Source organism: Salmo salar, chromosome 01 (assembly GCF_965601325.2).
Source record: "Salmo salar chromosome 01, fSalSal1, whole genome shotgun sequence".
Classification (NCBI taxonomy): Eukaryota; Metazoa; Chordata; class Actinopteri; order Salmoniformes; family Salmonidae; genus Salmo; species Salmo salar.
The window spans coordinates 133,738,025-133,761,437 of record NC_138291.1 but is presented as its reverse complement, the minus strand read 5'-3'; the positions used below and the strand labels follow the sequence as shown (position 1 = coordinate 133,761,437).

The following is a 23,413-nucleotide window of genomic DNA, read 5'->3' as shown; positions in this document are numbered from 1 at the left end:
ATCGAGTCAATGCACTGGGTGCGCTTTTTCACAAAATTGGATCTCAGGAGCGCTTACAACCTGGTGCGGTATCTGGGAGGGGGACGAGTGGAAGACGGCATTTAGAACCACCTCAGGGCACTATGAGTACCTCGTCATGCCGTACGGGTTGATGAATTCCGCATCAGTCTTCCAGGCCTTTGTTGACGAGATTTTCCGGGACCTGCACGGGAAGGGTGTAGTGGTGTATATTGATGACATTCTGATATACTCCGCTACACGCGCCGAGCATGTGTCCCTGGTGCGCAGGGTGCTTTGTCGACTATTGGAGCATGACTTGTACGTCAAGGCTGAGAAATGTCTGTTTTTCCAACAGTCCGTCTCCTTCTTATGGTACCGCATTTCCACGTCAGGGGTGGAGTTGGAGAGTGACCGCATTTCAGCCATGCGTAATTGGCCGACTCCCACAACAGTAAAGTAAGTGCAGCGGTTTCTGGGGTTTGCCAACTACTACTGGAGGTTTATCCGGGGGTTTGATCAGGTAGCAGCTCCCATTACCTCACTGCTGAAGGGAGGACCGGTGCGGCTGCAGTGGTCGGCTGAGGCGGACAGGGCTTTTGGTCACCTGAAGGCTCTGTTTACCTCGGCTCCCGTGCTGGCTCATCCGGATCCCTCTTTGGCGTTCATAGTGGAGGTGGATGCATCCGAGGCTGGGATAGGAGCCGTGCTCTCTCAGCACTCAGGCACACCACCAAAGCTCCGCCCCTGTGCCTTCTTTTCGAAGAAGCTCAGCCCGGCGGAGCGAAACTATGATGTGGGGATACCAGGAGTTGTTGGCTGTTGTCAAGGCTCTGAAGGCGTGGAGACATTGGCTTGAGGGAGCTAAACACCCTTTTCTCATCTGGACTGACCACCGCAATCTGGAGTACATCCGGGCGGCGAGGAGACTGAACCATCGCCAGGCAAGGTGGGCTATGTTCTTTACCCATTTTGTTTTCACCCTATCCTATAGACCAGGTTCCCAGAACGCTAACGCAGACGCACTATCCCGGATGTATGACACAGAGGAGCGGTCCATGGATCACACTCCCATACTTCCGGCCTCTTGCCTGGTGGCACCGGTGGAGTGGGAGCTGGACGCGGACACCGAGCAGGCATTACGCACAGAGCCCACTCCCCCCCAGTGTCCAGCTGGGCGCCTGTACGTTCCGTCTGCTGTCCGCGACCGTTTGATCTATTGGGCCCATACGTCACCCTCCTTTGGTCATCCTGGCATCGGGCGGACGATGCGTTGCCTTAGTGGGAAGTACTGGTGGCCACCTTGGCCAAGGACGTGAGGGTTTATGTTTCCTCCTGCTCGGTGTGCGCCTAGTGCAAGGCTCCCAGGCACCTGCCCAGAGAGAAATTACAACCCCTACGCGTTCCCCAATGGCCATGGTCGCACCTGTTGGTGGACTTCCTGATGGATCTTCCTCCCTCACAGGGCAACACCATGATCCTGGTCGTTGTGGATCGGTTTTCTAAGTCCTGACGTCTCCTCCCTTTGCCCGGTCTCCCTACAGCCCTACAGACTGTGGAGGCCCTGTTCACTCTTGTCTTCCGGCACTACGGGGTGCCTGAGGACATCGTCTCTGATCGACGTCCCCAGTTCACGTCCAGGGTCTGGAGAGCGTTCATGGAACATCTGGGGGTCTCGGTCAGCCTCACCTCAGGTTTTCACCCCGAGAGTAACGGGCAGGTAGAGAGCGTAAACCAGGATGTGGGTAGGTTTCTGCGGTCATATTGCCAGGACCGGCCCGGGGGAGTGGGCGGCGTTCATCCCCTGGGCAGAGATGGCCCAAAACTCACTCCGCCACTCCTCCACTAACCTCTCTCCTTTCCAGTGTGTACTGGGGTATCAGCCGGTTCTGGCACCGTGGCATCAGAGCCAGATCGAAGCTCCTGCGGTGGATGAATGGTTCAAGCGCTCGGAGGAGACCTGGGACGCCGCCCATGTGCACCTACAATGGGCCGTGAGGCAGCAAAAAGATGGCGCTGACCGCCACCACAGCGAGGCCCTGGTGTTCGCACCGGGGGACCGGGTCTGGCTCTCGACCCGAAACCTGTCCTTCCGCCTGCACTGCCGAAAGCTGGGTCCGTGGTTTGTGGGGCCATTTAAAGTCCTGAGGAGACTGAACGAGGTATGCTACAGGTTACAGCTTCCCCCAGATTATCGTATTAATCCCTCGTTCCATTTGTCTCTCCTCAGGCCGGTGGTGGCTGGTCCACTCCAGGAAGCTGAGGTGCGGGAGGTTCCTCGCCCCCTCTGGACATCGAGGGGGCCCCGGCATATGCTGTTCAAGCTATCCTGGACTCGAGGCGTGGGGCGAGGGGCCTTCAGTACCTCGTGGAGTGGGAGGGGTACAGTCCGGAGGAAAGATGCTGGATGCCGGTGGAGGACGTCCTGGACCCTTCGTTGCTGCGGGATTTCCACCGTCTCCATCCGGATCACCCTGTGCCTTGTCCTCCGGGTCGTCCGCGAGGTCAGTGTCAGCATGCTGCTGGAGCCGCTAGTCAAGGGGGGGGGGGTACTGTCACGGCTTCCGCCGAAGTCAGTACCTCTCCTTGTTCGAGCGGTGTTTTCCATTTGTTTTGTCTTTGTTTTACACACCTGATTTCTCTCCCACAATTACTGTTTCATTATTTAACCCTCTGTTTCCCCATGTTTTTTTGTGAGTGATTGTTTATTGTATTTTCGGTCTGTCATGGTGTGCGTGTATTTGTTACTTTGTATTTTTGACATTTTGAGTAAAAGTACGTTGATTACTCATATTTACGTCATTAAGCAGGCGCTCTTATCCAGAGCGACTTACAGTAGTGAATGCATACATTTCATACATTTTTTTTTCTGTGCTGGCCCCCGTGGGAATCGAACCCACAACCCTGGCGTTGCAAACACCATGCTCTACCAACTGAGCTACAGGGAAGGCGTCCTGTGCCTGACTCTCTACACCAGCTACACATAGGACCCGTTACAGCTATAGTACAGCAGATACAAAGATACCTCCCGTGCCTTCTGGACAAAGGTAGTCTGTGGTGCTGAGCAGGCCAACAATATCTTTGTTGAGTTCCATGCAAGCATTGGGGCTCATTGCATCTCTAGTTTTTTTTGTCCGTAATCTCAAAACGATTTTATTGGCCAGGGATGTCCGCTGACATAGACAAATGGGTAATTGTAAATCTAACGTCCTCTTATCTAAATGAAACTGGCTATTCTATTCTGATACTTCTTGTGAAAAACTATGCAAATGTTTTTGTGTTTGTTTTAATAGTTGGCAATTGCTATTGAGAACTATTGAAACACTTTTGAAAACTATAGCTCTATCAGTCCTAATATTTTTCCTCCTTCAATCAGGTGTCACAATGTGTACCTTGTCAGGCCAGCATGACATCTACAAAACAGGAGGTACACTCCAATAGTGCTATGTGGCTTTACGATTACATTCCTCCTTTTACAAAATGTAATATATTTATTTTGAGAATATAAAGTCATAATGTTAACATTTTACATTTAGTGTACATTTGTTACTATGTTATTACATAACTTTAGCTTAGCTGTCAAAACAACATTGCAGTTACACAGGAACAGCTATGTAATTGTAGTTTATCAGTATAGGTTATAGATGGATACACGGTATAGGACTGAGTATAATCTGATTGGTCCCATTGGGAGCTGTCTCACATGTATTCAAATTGGACATGGATAGTTTTCCTGGTGGTACTGTCTAGACCTGGGGGCGACCAATCATGTGTACTTTCTGGAGTAATAGACTCAAACACTATTGTGAAGGTGTCAGGTTTCACAGTAGACCTGTGGGGGATTGTGTGAGTGTGGAGACCTCTCCCCCAGTCACTCTTCTGATTTATTGCCCTGGTTGCCTGGAGAGAGCCACAAAAGCCAGTTGTTTTTCTGTAGTTCAATAGTAATATCCTCAAAAACTATCTGATGACAAACAAACTTTGCTGCCATGTTTCCAATTGTCCACAAGGCTGGGAGAACCTATTCAAGTAAGTAAGTAAATAGATTTTGAAAATGTACAAAATAATGATGTATTAATAGCTAACTAGCTACAGTGCAGGCTAACTCAAATGAGCTGCTAAATGAGCTAGCTAGCTATCTAGCCACCTTCAAATACTGTGTAGATAGCTAGATAGCTAAGTTAATTAAATATCAGCAACTACCTAACTTCATATTAGCTATCGTGATGTATTTATCACTAAAAAACAAACTTCAAATGCATTTGTAGGTAGCTAGCTAACAGCCATGGAGGGTGAAAGGATGGCAGCCCCAACTGTCAGTGAGAGAGGAGGCTATTCTGTATAGGGCAGGTATTTGTGTGTAGTTCCTGTCCCTAGAAGTGAGGAAGGAGATAATAGTAACATAATATTCATTGTGGTGTAATCTGACTATAATGAAGTCTGTTTCTTGTCAGGTTTTCTGTCCTCAGATAAAGAGCTCTATGAAAGCCAGTCTAGATTGGAAGAGGTCCAAATGAAGAGGAGTGGTTCTCACTCATGGGGACTCAAAGAGGGGCACATTTTTGTTTTTGTCTTCACACTGCACAGCTGATTCAAATCATCAACTCATCATCAAGCTTCAAGTGGTATTTATGTTTTCATTTGTGATGGCATCCTTAATATGATCCTGTTATTGTCACATGCTACACATGTACATATGTGTGCCCATGCATCTATCAATCCAATGTTATCATGATTTGTTATCAGGGATATTATACTTTAGTAATCCACAATGACCTGGTGATGTAAAAGTCTAATAATTACATTGTCTTCCATATTCCTACATATACCTTGTAACTGGAGATTCCTTCAAAACGATTGCCTACAGTTACGCGTTAAGAGCCATTCACAATAAGAGTATTCTTCCAGCGCGCATGACCCACGTGGAGTTCCAGGTCTCCGGCAGCCTCTGGAACTGCCGGTCTGCGGCCACCAAGGCAGAGTTCATCTCAGCCTATGCTACCCTCCAGTCCCTCGAGTTCACCACCCCGCTGACGGAAACATGGATTACCACAGAAAACACTGCTACTCCTACAGCTCTCTCCTCGTCTGACCACGTGTTCTCGCATACCCAGAGAGCATCTGGTCAGCGGGGTGGTGGCACTGGAATCCTCATATCTCCCAAGTGGACATTCTCTCTTTCTCCCCTGACCCATCTGTCTATCTCTTCATTTGAATTCAATGCTGTCACAGTCACTAGCCCATTCAAGCTTAACATCCTTATCATTTATCGCCCTCCAGGTTCCCTTGGAGAGTTCATCAATGAGCTTGACGCCTTGATAAGTTCCTTTCCTGAGGATGGCTCACCCCTCACAGTTCTGGGTGACTTTAACCTCCCTACGTCTACCTTTGACTCATTTCTCTCTGCCTCCTTCTTTACACTCCTCTCCTGTTTTGACCTCACCCTCTCACCGTCACCCCCTACTCACAAGGCAGGCAATACGCTTGACCTCATCTTTACTAGATGCTGTTCTTCTACTAATCTCACTGCAACTCCCCTCCAAGTCTCCGACCACTACCTTGTATCCTTTTCCCTCTCGCTCTCCTCCAACACTACTCACTCTGCCCCTACTCAGATGGTATTGCGCCGTCGCAACCTTCGCTCTCTCTCTCCTGCTACTCTCTCCTCTTCCATCCTATCATCTCTTCCCTCTGCTCAATCCTTCTCGAACCAATCTCCTGATTCTGCTTCCTCAACCCTCCTCTCCTCCCTTTCTGCATCCTTTGACTCTCTATGTCCCCTATCCTCCCGGCCGGCTCGGTCCTCCCCTCCTGCTCCTTGGCTTGAAGACTCATTGCGAGCTCACAGAACAGGGCTCCGGGCAGCCGAGTGGAAATGGAGGAAAACTAGCCTCCCTGCGGACCTGGCATCTTTTCACTCCCTCCTCTACATTTTCTTCCTCTGTTTCTGCTGCTAAAGCCACTTTCTACCACTCTAAATTCCAAGCATCTGCCTCTAAACCTAGGAAGCTGTTTGCCACCTTCTCCTCCCTCCTGAATCATCCTCCCCCTCCCCCTCTCTGCGGATGACTTTGTCAACCATTTTGAAAAGAATGTTGACGACATCCAATCCTCGTTTGTTAAGTCAAACGCCACCGCTGGTCCTGCTCACGTTGCCCTACCCTATGCTTTGACCTCTTTCTCCCCTCTCTCCAGATGAAATCTTGCGACTTGTGACGGCCGGCCGCCCAACAACCTGCCCGCTTGACCCTATCCCCTCCTCTATTCTTCAGACCATTTCCGGAGACCTTCTCACCTACCTCACCTCACTCATCAACTCATCCTTGACCGCTGGCTACGTCCCTTCCGTCTTCAAGAGAGCGAGAGTTGCACCCCTTCTCAAAAAACCTACACTCGATCCCTCTGATGTCAACAACTACAGACCAGTATGCCTTCTTTCTTTTCTCTCCAAAACTGTTGAGCGTGCCGTCCTTGGCCAGCTCTTTTGCTATCTCTCTCAGAATGACCTTCTTGATCCAAATCAGTCAGGTTTCAAGACTGGCCATTCAACTTAGACCGCTCTTCTCTGTGTCACGGAGGCTTTCCGCACTGCTAAAGCTAACTCTCTCTCCTCTGCTCTCATCCTTCTAGACCTATCTGCTGCCTTTAATACTGTGAACCATCAGATCCTCCTCTCCACCCTCTCCGAGTTGGGCATCTCCGGCGCGGCTCACCTTTGGATTGCGTCCTACCTGACAGGTCGCTCCTACCAGGTGGCGTGGCGAGAATCCGTCTCCGCACCATGTGCTCTCAACACTGGTGTCCCCCAGGGCTCAGTTCTAGGCCCTCTCCTATTCTCGCTATACACCAAGTCACTTGGCTCTGTCATATACTCACATGGTCTCTCCTATCATTGCTACGCAGACGACACACAATTAATGTTCTCCTTTCCCCCCTTCTGATAACCAGGTGGCGAATCGCATCTCTGCATGTCTGGCAGACATATCAGTGTGGATGACGGATCACCACCTCAAGCTGAACCTCGGCAAGACGGAGCTGCTCTTCCTCCCGGGGAAGGACTGCCCGTTCCATGATCTCGCCATCACGGTTGACAACTCCATTGTGTCCTCCTCCCAGAGTGCTAAGAGCCTTGGCGTGACCCTGGACAACACCCTGTCGTTCTCCGCTAACATCAAGGCGGTGACCCGATCCTGTAGGTTCATGCTCTACCACATTCACAGAGTACGACCCTGCCTTACACAGGAAGCAGCGCAGGTCCTAATCCAGACACTTGTCATCTCCCGTCTGGATTACTGCAACTCGCTGCTGGCGGGGCTCCCTGCCTGTGCCATTAAACCCTTACAACTCATCCAGAACGCCGCAGCCCGTCTGGTGTTCTTCCCAAGTTCTCGCACGTCTCCCCGCTCCTCCGCACACTCCACTGGCTTCCAGTTGAAGCTCGCATCTGCTACAAGACCATGGTGCTTGCCTACGGAGCTGTGAGGGGAACGGCACCTCCGTACCTTCAGGCTCTGATCAGTCCCTACACCCAAAGAAGGGCACTGTGTTCATCCACCTCTGGCCTGCTCGCCTCCCTACCTCTGCGGAAGCACAGTTCCCGCTCAGCCCAGTCAAAACTGTTCGCTGCTCTGGCACCCCAATGGTGGAACAAGCTCCCTCACGACGCCAGGACAGCGGAGTCAATCACCACCTTCCGGAGACACCTGAAACCCCACCTCTTTAAGGAATAACTTGGATAGGATAAAGTAATCCTTCTACCCCCCCCCCCAAAAAAAAAGATATAGATGTACTATTGTAAAGTGGTTGTCCACTGGATATCATAAGGTGAATGCACCAATTTGTAAGTCGCTCTGGATAAGAGCGTCTGCTAAATGACGTAAATGTAAAAATGTAAATGTAAATTTACTTAGCTATGTCAACTGCAGTTATTCAGTTCCCAGTTTCTCTCCCTTTGATTTCTACTTCTCATGTGAGGGTGCTGTTTAGGTAAGGGTGTGATGTCTGTGCAAAAAACAAAAACAGGCTATTTTAAATCACTCATATTGAAAAAATGTACAACAATTAGACACCCTATAACCCACACCTACACACTCATGTTTCAATCTGATTGATGGATTGTGTTGTGCAGTAAGCAGGCTCAGGTGTATAACAGTGGCTCCTTCCACCTTCAACGAATTGGCAAGAGGTGCGTAACTGGTGGCATGGAAGTCAAATGCAGGAGAGCAGAACTTGGTAATTAGCCAGAGCCGTTTAATATACATAACTACCGGCATACAAAAATAACAAAACACATGGGTACCAAACCCGTATCGCACCAGTCACATAAAGCACACGTACTTACAATGAACAATTCCCGGCAAGGACATGGGGGAAACAGAGGGAACATATACAACATGTAATTAGGGAATTGCGACAACCAGACAAAACAAATGGAACATGAAAAATAGATTGATGATGGCTAGAAGACCGGTGACGTCGACCGCCAAACACCGCCCGAACAAGGAGAGGAACCGACTTCGGTAGAAGTCGTGACAAAGAGGGAGAATAGTAAGACACTTCATTATTTCTATAATTATGCTATAATTGTTTGTCCTCGTGTGTCCGTTCATGTTTTTCAGCATTAAGTACTCTGCTGCCACTTAGTGTGGTGTGGACACCAGGTGAGGCCACACACAGATTCCTGTTGAACACTGTCGCTTTAACTACCTTATTTTCTCAATAACAGTCTCTCTTCTTCACTTCATCCCTCTCTCCCTTTCTCCCAAAATCCTCTAGGTTATATCAGCTGTGTCGATGAACAACCCCTGCATCTGAATTGGCTACAGAGGGCACAGCATGATCAGATGTGAGAGGTTACTTGGTCAGGTCAACAGGAAGTATTTTTAAAGAGATGCTTTACATTGAAATACAGATAGAGATGCAGTAGTCCCAGAGTTAATGATCCAAGGTCAGTTTATATTTTACAGGAAGTATTATTAAAGAGATGCTTTACATTGAAATACAGATAGAGATGCAGTAGTCCCAGAGTTAATGATCCAAGGTCAGTTTTGCATTTCACCTCCTGATTGATGACTAACAATGTCAGAATAAAAACTAAAAACACAAGGCTTAAACATGCTCTCTCTCTCTCCCCATCTGTCTCTCGTCTGCAGGTATGTTTTGATGTGAAAGGATGCCAATCCCCAGTCCCATCATCGCCACCTCACCAGCTTTTAAGGTAACCTTTGGGATGACGTGAGACATTATCATGTAATTGTGATGAACTGAGAGAATATTTATGTAGCACTGTGATTCATTAATCATATGCTGCCTTCCCTTTCTGTCTTTTACACCTCTCCCGCCACCTCTTTCTTCCTCTGTTTTTATAATGCACAACAGATGTGCATTGAAGTACAGATGGAAACGTGTATTTATAACACTTGGATAATGAGCTTTTCATTAAAGCATTTCACATTCTCTACTGGTTGAAATGAAGTGTAATTTGATTAAATATTCCACCTATCCTGTGTTTATCAGATCAATGCAGATGAAGGGCATTAGATGTTGAGATGAACCAGTGTTAGAGTATTTACATGATGCATAGGAAGTGTAGTGTTCTGTTTTTTAACATTATATTTCTGTTTATATGAATTAACTAATTAAATCCTGTTTCTAGTCTATTAGTTACAATGTGTAACCATTGATGTCCCAGGACCGAGATTGGTAAACACTGTTGAAGTGTATAATTGTAATACATACATGCAGACACATTCAAAGACACATTCAAAGACTGTAATTTTACACTCCTGGTATTGGATATGACTGAAAAATAATCTCAAAGACATTCATACCTAAACTGCACCTTTATTTGCCAAGGTAGAGTACATGATCAGTGAATATATTAAATGTACAGGCTACAATGTGGGGATCTCATGCATGGTAATAACTACATGTATATACGACTTGCATCCTTGGCACAACATGATATTATATTCTACTCAATCCATAGGCTTCATTAATGTCATTCAGGCTGTTTTGAAGTTGATACAACTGGCTATGATAGCTGAGGTTCATATGTATACCAAACGTTTGGGTCCATACACAGATCGACTAGAGAGCTAGCTACACATCCATAGGCATACAGGTATTATAATCATCCACTGCACAATAAGCAAGAACATAGCTAGCTACGTTATTTCATCTATCTGCATGGCAAATATCAGCAAGGCAAGCTTACACAATTGTACATTCAATTTGCAGTAAATTCTTCAGCTAGCTAGATTCTATACATCCACTCACAAAACGACAGCCTGGTTTGCTGGTTGTTTCAGGAGTCCCTAAAACAACCAGAATGACAATTTCATACTCATGTCACAACACCCATAAAGCTTGTCAGCTAGCTGGCTAATGTTAGCTAGTCTGCTAGCTGGTTAATGTTAGCTAGTCAGCTAGCTGGTGAATGTTAGCTAGTCAGCTAGCTGGTTAATGTTAGCTAGTCAGCTAGCTGGCTAATGTTAGCTAGTCAGCGAGCTGGCTAAATCGCGAGTTTCGTCAATTTACGATAAACCTTACGATAACTTTACAATAAAAAAATGCCTAATCGTTTGTCTCTACATTAACTAGCATTCCTGTCAACTGTACATTTTTTTGCATGATTCATTATGACGTTATAATCCCTTACATTTGCTTCCATCCTAGTATTTTTGTCCGACATCTTTGATCCAGTTCAGTTCTGTGTAGGGGTACCCCTCTCTCCTAGTATTTCTGTCCGCCATCTTCACTGAAGAAAGTCTGACAGTCACTAGTGCAGCAGCCTTCCCCGGTCCTAGTGCTGCCCGGGAAGAAGTTTAAGATGCGATGGAACGGTTGACGAAAAAAAGAAATCACAGAAAAAATATATTGACTGATATTGATTTATTTAGGGGGGGGGGGGGGTTAACCTTTTCCTGAAAATAAAATATACATTTTACTCAACTGCGTTACCCACTCCAGTCAGCAGATGGCGGTGTGGGAATGTAAGGCAATGCTGTTAGTGTGACGTATAATGTAGTGGACGGAACCCTTCTTTCATTAGCAGCAACAGTTAGTCAGCCACCTCTGTAGCTTGCTAGACAAAATAGCCGAAACAATAAAGCTCTTTAGACGCTTTAGCCACTGTGTTTTAAAGCAACTTCTGTCGTCTAGTTAGTTATCCGATTTTATTCCATATTTACGGTGTTGTTGTTATTAGTCAGCTAGCGGGCTGGTTAAGTTAGCATTAGCCTAGCTAACATTCCCGACCATGAGCTCACTAAGCTTCTCTCCTGCTAAGGAAGAGGTCTGCTGGACGGAGAAAGAGGGTCTGTGGCTGAACGTTGTCGTGAAAGAGGAAGAAGAGGAGGCTGTCCCAATACAGAAACAAGTGGAGGGTGAGGCTGTTACCGTGAAAGAAGAAGAGAAAGACGTTACAGTTAAAGAAGAGGAAGACGCGTTCAGAGTGAAAGAGGAGGATGTTACTGTTAAAGAAGAGGAGGATGGGGAGATGACTGTCACATTGGAAGAAGACGAGCATGAAACTGGATTTCTGGGCTCGGTTTCCCAAAGGCATGTTAAGGCATCCAATGGTTCTAACGATAAACGTGCCCTGATTAACACTAGTAAGTACTGTCTTAAAAACAGAGGCACAAACTGCAGTTGTTGAACTGATGTTTGGTATTAAAGGGGAAATCTGCAATAGCTACATCCATATTTAGACTTTTAAATTATTTATTTATAGCCATTGATTCTGTGAAGAATATAACACATGCCTCATGAACTTAGTTCAACTGTTGTACTCCATCAGAACCTCAAATAAGCTTTTTTTACTCCAATGTTTAGAAACAATTTAAATGATAAACAAACACTGTAACCACTCAAACACTCAAAACATGGTTAAAACTATAATGTTGATATCATGGATGGTCAGTCCATGAATTTGAGAGTAGTTACATTTCTCCAGCCCCATCATCATCTTATAACCAAACTAGTGGTGGAATGACAGCTTTGTTATTGTATGAACTACAGATTGGTTGATAGATGTGCGGCTATTTTATAGGGGTAACCTAGGATTTAAATAGCAAAAAATTGTCAGCCCTGAGACTTGGTTTGGTAAACAGCTGAGGAATGGGGGCTGGAGAAATGTAACCACTCTCAAATTCATAGAGAAAGCTATTGTAGCAAACATAACCCAAAACCTAGCGACCTCATAAGGTGTTGGCTTGTCAGTCACTGGACCTAGGTTTGAGTTCAGCTTAGGGCTCCCCCTGAATTCAGTACACTATGAATACAAGGACCAGTCATTCCTAAGGTCAAAATCATAGTTTTAACCAGGTTTTGAGGCTATACAGTGGAGTTATGCAATGTTTTGGTTATGCTTTGGTTTCTGATGGGGTAATACAGTTGAAATATTTGAGGCATTTATAAGTTACACTACCATTCAAAAGTTTGGGGTCACTTAGAAATGTCCTTGTTTTTTAAAGAAAAGCTCACAAGTCCTCAACTGACAGATTCATTAAATAGTACCCGCAAAACACCAGTCTCAATGTCAACAGTGAAGAGGGGACTCCGAGATGTTGCAAAGAAAAAGCCATATCTCAGACGGCCAATAAAAATAAAATATTAAGATGGGCAAAATAACACAGACACTGGACAGAGATGTGTATTTTTCTTTGCAACTCAGCCTAGAAGGCAGCATCCCGGAGTCACCTTTTCACTGTTGACGTTGAGACTGGACAGAGGAACTCTGCCTAGAAGGCCAGTATCCCGGAGTCGCCTCTTCACTGTTGACGTTGAGACTGGACAGAGGAACTCTGCCTAGAAGGCCAGCATCTCAGAGTCGCGTCTTCACTGTTGACGTTGAGACTGGTGTTTTGCGTGTACTATTTAATGAAGCAGTTGAGGAATTGTGAGGCGTCTGTTTCTCATACTAGACACTCTAATGTACTAACCCTAATGTACTAACCCTAATGTACTAACCCTAATGTACTAACCCACTCCTCTTTCTATTCTGGTGTTAGGTTCTAATGTTTCAGAGTAAATAACTCAGACTAGAGAAGCTTAACCAAGTTTAATTCTTTCCAAAGGGTCATTACAGCTGTATTTCAGACACAAACCTGTTCTCACCATCACAAGTATATATACCCCACTTTGGACACTCCTCCTTCTCTCCAATCCTTACATCTCCTGGTTCGACAGGAAGAGGGTAACAGGATACTAAACCCTTATTACTCCCTTCAAGGCATCTGACCTGACCTCCTGACCTCAACCCCTCCTTCGTCTAATCCACAGATGTCCATCCGCTTCCCCTAAAGCAATCCTGTGATCTCCTCCCGTCCAGCCAGCACATTCCACAGCCACTCTGTCTTTCTACAGATCTCACTCCTTTATATACTCTGTGTCTGATCTCTTATGTTTTTAATATCTCAATGTTCAACGTTTAGCCCAAATTCAACACTGGTTAGAGCCAGTTTGCGCTGTTTTCTGAAGGGAGTAGTTCACTGCGTACGGGATCTTCAGTTTCTTGGCAATTTCTCACATGGGATAGCCTTAATTTCTCAGAACAAGAATAGACTGACGAGTTTCAGAAGAAATGTCTTTATTTCTGGCCATTTTGAGCCTGTAATCGAACCCACAAATGCTGATGCTTCAGATACTCAACTGGTCTAAAGAAGGCTGCTTCTTTAATCAGAACAACATTTTTCAGTTGTGCTAATATCATTGCAAAAGGATTTTCTAATGATCAATTAGCCTTTTAAAATAATAAACTTGGATTAGCTAACACGACGTGTCATTGGAACACAGGAGTGATGGTTGCTGATAACGGGCCTCTGTACGCCTATGTAGATATTCCATTAACCTGTTATGGCTAGGGGGCAGTATTTTCACGGCTGGATAAAAAACGTACCCGATTTAATCTGGTTACTACTCCTGCCCAGTAACTAGAATATGCATATAATTATTGGCTTTGGATAGAAAACACCCTAAAGTTTCTAAAACTGTTTGAATGGTGTCTGTGAGTATAACAGAACTCATATGGCAGGCAAAAACCTGAGAAGATTTCATGCAGGAAGTGGCCTGTCTGACAAGGTGTCGTTCTTCTTGTCTCTGTTTATTGAAGAGTGAGGATCTTAGCTGTCCCGTGACACTTCCTACGGCTGCCATAGGCTCTCAGAAGGCTGCAAAATACTGAATCGTGGCTTTGCAGGCTCTGGCTGAAACAAAGTAGCGCGTTTGGGTAGTGGCTGGTTACAGTACTGTGAGACTCAGGCTCGTGCCCGCGTCGACCGAAAGCTTTGTTTTCTTTCCTCTGTTTAGCTAAATGGACATTCCCGGTCGGAATATTATCGCTTTTTTACGAGAAAAATGGCATAAAAATGGATTTTAAACAGCGGTTGACATGCTTCGAAGTACGGTAATGGAATATTTAGATTTTTTTGGTCACGAATTGCGCCATGCGCACGACCCTTCTTTACCATTCGGATAGTGTCTGGGATGCACGAACAAAACGCCGCTATTCGGATATAACGATGGATTATTTTGGACCAAACCAACATTTGTTATTGAAGTAGCAGTCCTGGAAGTGCATTCTGACGAAGACAACAAAAGGTAATCAAACTTTTATAATAGTAAATCTGATATTGGTGAGTGCTAAACTTGCCGGGTGTCTAAATAGCTAGCCCGTGATGCCTGGGCTATGTACTTAGAATATTGCAAAATGTGCTTTCACCAAAAAGCTATTTTAAAATCGGACATATCGAGTGCATAGAGGAGTTCTGTATCTATAATTCTTAAAATAATTGTTATGCTTTTTGTGAACGTTTATCGTGAGTAATTTAGTAAATTGTTAGCAAATTCCCCAGAAGTTTGCGGGGGGTATGCTAGTTCTGAACGTCACATGCTAATGTAAAAAGCTGTTTTTTGATATAAATATGAACTTGATTGAACAAAACATGCATGTATTGTATAACATAATGTCCTTGGTGTGTCATCTGATGAAGATCATCAAAGGTTAGTGCTGCATTTAGCTGTCTTCTGGGTTTTTGTGACATTATATGCTAGCTTGAAAAAATGGGTGTCTGATTATTTCTGGCTTGGTACTCTGCTGACATAATCTAATGTTTTGCTTTCGCTGTAAAGCCTTTTTGAAATCGGACAGTGTGGTTAGATAAAGGAGAGTCTTGTCTTTAAAATGCTGTGAAATAGTCATATGTCTAAGTTTTTGTATTTTTGAGGAATTTGTAATTCGCGCCATGCCTATCATTGGATATTGGAGCAGGTGTTCCGCTAGCGGAACGTCTAGATGTAAGAGGTTAAAGATCAGCCATTTCCAGCTACAATAGTCATTTACAGCATTAACAATGTCTACACTGTATTTCTGATCAATTTGATATTATTTTAATGGACAAAAAAATTTGCTTTTCTTTCAAAAACAAGGACATTTCTAAGTGAGCCCAACCTGTTGAACGGTAGTGTATATTCTTCAAGAATCAATGGTTATATAGTAAATGGGTCTTTCTATAACTGCCAGTGTAGATTTCCTGTGAGGGTCAAAATGTTACAGCTGTTGATAAGATGTTGATAAGTCGTTGTATTCAAAGACCTCAATGTCTTGCCAGGAGGGTGCAAGGTGCTGTGTTGTTGTTGTCGTGCTGCCAGGAGGGTGCAAGGTGCTGTGTTGTTGTTGTCTGTTGCCAGGAGGGTGCAAGTTGCTGTGTTGTTGTTGTCTGCTGCCAGGAGGGTGCAAGGTGCTGTGTTGTTGTTGTCTGTTGCCAGGAGGGTGCAAGGTGCTGTGTTGTTGTTGTCTGTTGCCAGGACTTGTGTGACGTCCTTTTCCTGCTCCAGGACTGTTTCCATCATTTGCCTTGTCGAGGATTCTGTGTTGAGCTTGTTGAGGGGCAGGCCCACCTTGTCAGGGATTCTGTGATGAGCTTGTTGAGGGGCAGGTCCACCTTGTCAGGGATTCTGTGTTGAGCTTGTTGAGGGGCAGGTCCACCTTGTCAGGGATTCTGTGATGAGCTTGTTGAGGGGCAGGTCCACCTTGTCAGGGATTCTGTGATGAGGTTGTTGAGGGGCAGGGGCACCATGTCAGGGATTCTGTGATGAGCTTGTTGAGGGGCACCTTGTCAGGGATTCTGTGATGAGCTTGTTGAGGGGCACCTTGTCAGGGATTCTGTGTTGAGCTTGTTGAGGGGCAGGTCCACCTTGTCAGGGATTCTGTGATGAGCTTGTTGAGGGGCAGGTCCACCTTGTCAGGGATTCTGTGTTGAGCTTGTTGAGGGGCACCTTGTCAGGGATTCTGTGATGAGCTTGTTGAGGGGCAGGTCCACCTTGTCAGGGATTCTGTGTTGAGCTTGTTGAGGGGCAGGTCCACCTTGTCAGGGATTCTGTGATGAGCTTGTTGAGGGGCACCTTGTCAGGGATTCTGTGATGAGCTTGTTGAGGGGCAGTTCCACCTTGTCAGGGATTCTGTGATGAGCTTGTTGAGGGGCACCTTGTCAGGGATTCTGTGTTGAGCTTGTTGAGGGGCAGGTCCACCTTGTCAGGGATTCTGTGATGAGCTTGTTGAGGGGCAGGTCCACCTTGTCAGGGATTCTGTGATGAGCTTGTTGAGGGGCACCTTGTCAGGGATTCTGTGATGAGCTTGTTGAGGGGCAGGTCCACCTTGTCAGGGATTCTGTGATGAGCTTGTTGAGGGGCACCTTGTCAGGGATTCTGTGATGAGCTTGTTGAGGGGCAGGTCCACCTTGTCAGGGATTCTGTGATGACCTTGTTGGCTCAGTTTATCCTGTGCACTTGTCAGGGCCTTCTGCTTCTTCCAAATATAGGAAAATGTGCTGACCACTTTCTTGCATTTAATCCATCTATTGATTTACATACTACTGTTGTGATTAAGAGAGCTAAATTGCTTTAGAAAACAGGATCATTTATATAGTAGGATATTTATTATTGAAAGAGAGAGGATATATTGAAACCAGAGGCTAATGTATAAATTATAAATAAAAGCAATGTAATGTTTGGATATTGCACACAATTACAAATTACAAATATGATAGATTTGCATAGCGGTATATATTCTGCTTAACGTATAAGAAGGATCAGGTAAAAAAAAAAAAAAAAAATTGCTGGTGTTTCCACCTTTTGGCGTCAACACAACTTACATAGTGCTGTTTGTTGGTCGAGGTCAGATATCTTAAAGCAAAACCAGTTCCAAACGACAGAGGCCCCCTTTTTTTGAACCAATTCTTCGTTGTTCTGCAAATCAACCTCAATACGTTATTTTCCTTTACTTCAGGCATCACCTTTTACCTCAAATAAACAGTGGATTTCTACTGTTGTGGGCCTTTAACCATCTGTCTGACTTTGTCTTTCACACAGGAGAGAGATGTGACTATCATGGATCCTCTGGAGAGCCTCAACAACATCATGATGCTGACAAGGCAGAGAAGAGTCTCTCCAGATCAGAACACCTCAAGAAACACCAGCAGAGACCCAAAGGGAAGAAATCTCACTACTGCTCTGATTGTGGGAAACATTTCAAATTTTCATCAGAACTTAAAATACACCAGAGAACACACACAGGAGAGAAACCTTATAGCTGTACTCAATGTGGGAAGAGTTTTACTCAGTCAAGCAGCCTGATAGTGCACCAGAGAACACACACAGGAGAGAAAAGTTATAGCTGTACTCAATGTGGGAAGAGTTTTACTTCATCTGGCTATCTGAAGATACATCTGAGAGCACACACAGGAGAGAAACCATTTAGCTGTACTCAATGTGGGAAGAGTTTTACTACATCTGTTTATCTGAAGATACATATGAGAGCACACACAGGAGAGAAACTGTATAGTTGTAATCAATGTGGAAAGAGTTTTACTCAGTCAAAGGGCCTGGTAGTACATCGGAGAACACACACAGGAGAGAAATTATATAGCTGTGCTCAATGTGGGAAGAGTTTTACTCAGTCAGGCAACCTGAAATCACACCAGAGAACACACACTGGAGAGAAACCTTTTAGCTGTGATCAATGTGGGAAGAGTTTTATCATATCTGGCGATCTGAAGGTACACCAGAGAGCACACACAGGAGAGAAACCGTATAGCTGTAATCAATGTGGGAAGAGTTTTGCTACTTCTCGCTATCTGAAGATACACCAGAGAACACACACAGGAGAGAAACCATATAGCTGTAATCAATGTGGGAAGAGTTTTGCTGCGTCTAGCTATCTGAAGATGCACCAGAGAACACACACAGGAGAGAAATAACCTTATAGCTGTGATCAATGTGACAAGATATTCTGATTAAAGATCTCTGATCAAACATCAGAAAATACATGAACGAAGGAGTTGTTTCATGATATCAATGAAATAATGTCACAATGTAGAATGTTTTAACATTGTAGTAGGAGTATTTTAATGATGTTACAATGTAGAACCCTAAATGTTTGCCCCCTGTTCTATTGATTTCAACATGATATGGATATTAGCCTCAGGGGCAAAATCCGGGCTCTGAATTGAAAGAGTACTATTTATGTGATTTAACAAAAAGTGACTAACAAAAAAAGAGTTGTGTTACACTTACCACGTTGCTTACCCACTGGAATCAAAATGTATCTGGCTGTTTTCTACAAGTTGTCCTCTAACAAGTGATGTTTACATTATTCCAAGATTCTGTGTGGTTTTTGAGCTGTTAGTTTTAACAGGATGTGCAACCTCATCTACCTCCTCTTGGCACAATTGATTTCAACATGATACCGATGAGTGATGACAAATAAGTGTTGTGTTCCTTTGTTTAGCGACCCCTACATTTAAATGCATCACTCCAAAATGTAGCTGACTGTCTTCTGCAGGTTGTCCTCTAACCAGTGAGGTAAAAGATATCTCCCATTTCCATGTGTTTTTTGTTTTGTTGTGTTAGTTTCAAGAGCAGGTTCAACCTGATTTTCCCCCCCAAATCGATATAAGATTTGTGTTTTGCGTTTAGCTAGTGCGTTGCCATGGATCACAATTTATTTTGACTGCATGTTTTTCCTGTATTGGAGATGTTTTGTTTGGGCTCGTTCCAACGGGACGAGAGTTCTAGAAGCTAGTGAGTTTTAGGATTCTATAGAAATAATACGATTGTATTATTATTTAGAAATGTTTTTTTCTTGTTTTTCTTGTTTTTAGTTGTTTACAGCCAGTAGACAACATGTTTATATTGGAGAAGCTGAAGTATTGTAATAGATTTATAATGTGAAATGGAAGTTGTTTTCAGTTGGTGGTGAGCAAACTTATCCAACAAAAATATAGGATGTATTTGTTGTCTTAAGGGGGAAGGTGTTACAGGCTTTGGTTTTTCCATTTATGTTTTGAGGTTGGACTTTAGCACGTCTAGCTCGTTAGCACGTAGGACGCACTGATTGGTGTCACCTCGTTAGTCTGTATGTGTTACACCTGTGCTGGCTTGTCCATCTCGTTAGTGGGAAGGTGTGTCACCTGAGCTGGTCCAGGTTCTATTTAAGAGTGTCTGGCCCAGTACTCCAGTTGTCTTGATAGATGTGGAGAGTCAACACCTTTAGTTGCTCCACCTTTTTGGTTTACTTCCTGTCTTTAAGTTTGGTGTGGGTTTTTCTTTTGTTTTCCTCTTCTTGGGCAGATTTGGTGTGTCTAATGGTGGGTGTCTTTTATGTCCCAGTTGTTGTTACTAGTCAACTTCCAGTGGACACCCCCATAGTGTCTTTCAGAACCCCTCCTATAAAAACACGCTTATATTTTGGGTTGGATGTTGCATCCAATTAATATTTTAATCAATGGCATTTCCTTAGGGTGCTCATTAGTCTTTCAGTTTAGTCTTCTGTTTGTTGTGTACTAAATATTTTTGTTTATTTTCATTTTTTTATGTTTTTTTCCTTTGAAGTCATTGAGTTGCATTGATGTCTGAAATGTGCTGTATAAATAAAGCTTGATTTGAACATATTTTAAGTCAAATGTACCTAATTACTGACCAATCAACAGACTCTTGGTCCCTCTTAGTATGAAAAACAGTATCAATCTCACTTTTCCAGCCTGCTGAAGGCGTGGTGGAGTGGTAAACACCACCCCCGGCTCTAACAGGGGCTTGAGGTGGTCTCCCACAGCTCTGCTTATGTCATGTTCTGTGGCCTTGCCGTTCCATTTCTTGACTGCCCCTGCTAGCACAAAAACACATTTAGTCATATTATATAAAACACTCAAAGTAATGGATATGGAGCATCTATGGCCTCAGTTACACCTGGCACCTAAATGTGAATTCTGTCATCCGATCACTCCAAACTGCATTAGGTTCAGATCTACCAGAATGGGCCTTTGACATAGTCTGGATGCAGTCAGGCCACCAAATATGCATAAGCAATGTAAAGAGATGGGGTGAATGAGTGGAGAAAAGTACATTTTACACAAATTACCTTCATATTATCAAAGAACAAATGTGTGTGCCTGCGAGGAAATTAACTTTCATATAGCCCAAAGGGGTGAGAAATTACACCAGTATCAGTGGACAATTTGCACTAATGTAAATAAACATGGATGATGGAACATATTACCTTTTGCTGATGTGATGAACTGCTAAGGGGACATACATTTTTACCATCTAACCCATGTGTCACCTCTCACCTCTCTGGCTGTAGAAGTGTTCTTCCTAACCAGTCCCTCAACAGCTCTCTGACTGAGCTCCACCCTCACTGGGTCTTCAGAGGAGAGGAAGGCTGAGGAGCAGTGGCAATTTTAACATGTACATCTTGTTGGGAAAACACAGCACTAAACAATACATTAATTGCACCATAACGGTGACAAACGGTGCCCACAGACTGTTAAGTCCTACATAAAGCTGTCCCAACAGCAGTTCCAACATTTTACCACTGCTACACCTGGCTATCAGTGGATCCTTGTCTGGCAGCGAAACAGTTCATTCAGCTTAATTTACTGACTTTAAAAAAACATAGCTGATATGGCTGACTTGCATAAACAAGTGTGGTTTCTTATGACAATTGAGATGTACAAACTATGGCATAAGGGGATGACAAGCGGTTAAGAGGCAATCCGTAATTTTGATTAAGATATTAATGAGTGAGCTAGGACGGACGTTGTCAATATAACTATTTGTTTAGCACTTTTGAAATGTACAGTGACAGAATTCAGAACATGGACCGTTCTAACAGTGTCCTCCCTGTACACCAAGTCAGAACCGTAGGATAAATAAAGGGGGCAAATAAGCAGTCAATGAAAGTTCTTACAATATTCAACAATTTCATTTCTCTAAAACAGGTTATAGGCTACATGTGCACCACCAAGTCAGAACCCTAGGCAAAATTAAGAGTGGAAAATAGACAAATGATTAGGGTGAGGCACATGGGCTACTAACATCTTACTACACAACATACACTTAGTATTACTTTCTTAGCTACAGTATACATGTCTCCCTGGCATATTACATCATTTAAGCAGCAGCATACAAGATGTTTTTGGACTCACTGTGTTGTTCTGTGCTCACTTGAACAGGAAGGTGTCCTTCGTCGGCAAATTCTGTCATCAAAGTCTGTCATTCTCTGGATTTATGGTGATTTCAAGACAACTGTGAACTCGGGGAAAAAACAAGGTTGAATCCTGATGATGTCAGTGATCTTCAGGTCGTAGCTCTAGAAAGAGTCCCGAGTTCCGGATTTACAATTCCCAGTTGGATGACCGTTCAATACGTATTTTCCCAGTTGGAGCTTGTTTTTTCCTGAGTTCCCAGTTGTCTTGAACTCACTGAAGTCAAGTTTTCATAGTTCCGAGTTAACAGTTGTTTTGAGCGTGGCACAAATAATGCTTCATTGACAATTCATTAAAATTGGGTTTGATTCAGACCCTGCCAGGTGGACATTGGGTTTGATTCACACCCTGCCAGTGTACCAGGTGGACATTGGGTTTGATTCAGACCCTGCCAGTGTGCCAGGTGAACATTGGGTTTAATTCAGACCCTGCCAGTGTACCAGGTGGACATTAGGTTTGATTCAGACCCTTCCAGCATGGCCAGAAATGTATTCCAAGGTCAGTAACTTATAACCACAGAACCACCCCAGACCTTTCATGCATGACTAAAAACATTTAAGTATTAGATTTACTGCCATGGTCTAGTTTGTCACCGCCTCAGACACCATTCACAATGCTGGCTGAGGTACGAGTAAAACATGACATGTTATTTCCTAACCATTCACAATGCTGGCTGATGTACGAGTAAAACATGAAATATTATTTCCTAATTGTAAAAAGAATCCCCACTCCTTAATCAACCTGTCTCTCACTGTTTAACCAGAATAACATGAGTTGTGTCCTTCAAACTGTTAGTCCATAATCAACTTGTCTCTCACTGTTTAACCAGAATAACATGAGTTGTGTCCTTCAAGCTGTTAGACTGTTAGTCCATAATCAACTACTCTCTCACTGAGACAGCTTTGATGGCCCAATAAAAAAACAGTATTTTTCTGCCAGCCAATGTGATAATTCCAGTACAATACATGTGTAGAGGGATAATTCCATTCCATTACATTTATAAAGGGTGTAGAGGGATAATTCCAGTGCAGTACATGTGTTGAGGGATAATTCCAGTACAGTACATGTGTAGAGGGATAATTCCAGTACAGTACATGTGTAGAGGGATCGTTCCAGTACAGTACATGTGTAGAGGGATCGTTCCAGTACAGTACATGTGTAGAGGGATAATTCCAGTACAGTACATGTGTAGAGGGATCGTTCCAGTACAGTACATGTGTAGAGGGATAATTCCAGTACAGTACATGTGTAGAGGGTGTATAGAGATAATTCCAGTACAGTACATGTGTAAAGGGTGTAGAGGGATAATTCCAGTGCACCGGTTATTGACTGGAGACTTAAAATGCTGAAAACAGGTCCCTAGTGGAATGACAACAACATGGCTGCTTGTTAAAGAAGAGATGGAGAAAGAGAGACAGAGACAGAGATAACCATATTCATTGCACATGGACCGTAAGAAATCCTGAATGTATTGAAATGTCTGGACTCGCAGGGGATGTGTTAATTCATAACCCATCATTTATACCTGTTAATTCATAACCCATAATTTATACCTGTTCATTCATAACCCATCATTTATACCTTTTGCTTGAAAGGGGCGGTTCAGGCAGGCTGGCACGCTCCCTGACCTTACTTGGCAGGAACTAATGGGGATCCATCATAAACCCCAGGAAGAGTAGCTGCTGCCTTGGCAGGAACTAATGGGGATCCATAATAAATACAAATACTTTATCAATATATTTGTGTCTCTTTACTCATGGATTCTAAAATGCTAATTAACATCAAAGTAGACAACATGCAAGACTACAAATCCCTGCAAGCTCCTGCATGTCATCTCTGGCCGACACCTTTCACAGAACAGTTCACAGAATTGT

General features: G+C 44.1%; 1 long non-coding RNA gene across 1 annotated transcript; it reads left to right on the top strand.

Annotated features, from left to right (window-relative positions):
• Window positions 1–10,968: 10,968 nt before the first annotated feature.
• LOC106561190 (uncharacterized) lies at window positions 10,969–19,946 on the top strand. Its single transcript, XR_014395802.1, has 2 exons — window positions 10,969–11,612; window positions 17,368–19,946. It is a non-coding gene; the product is annotated as an uncharacterized LOC106561190 (long non-coding RNA).
• Window positions 19,947–23,413: the final 3,467 nt, after the last annotated feature.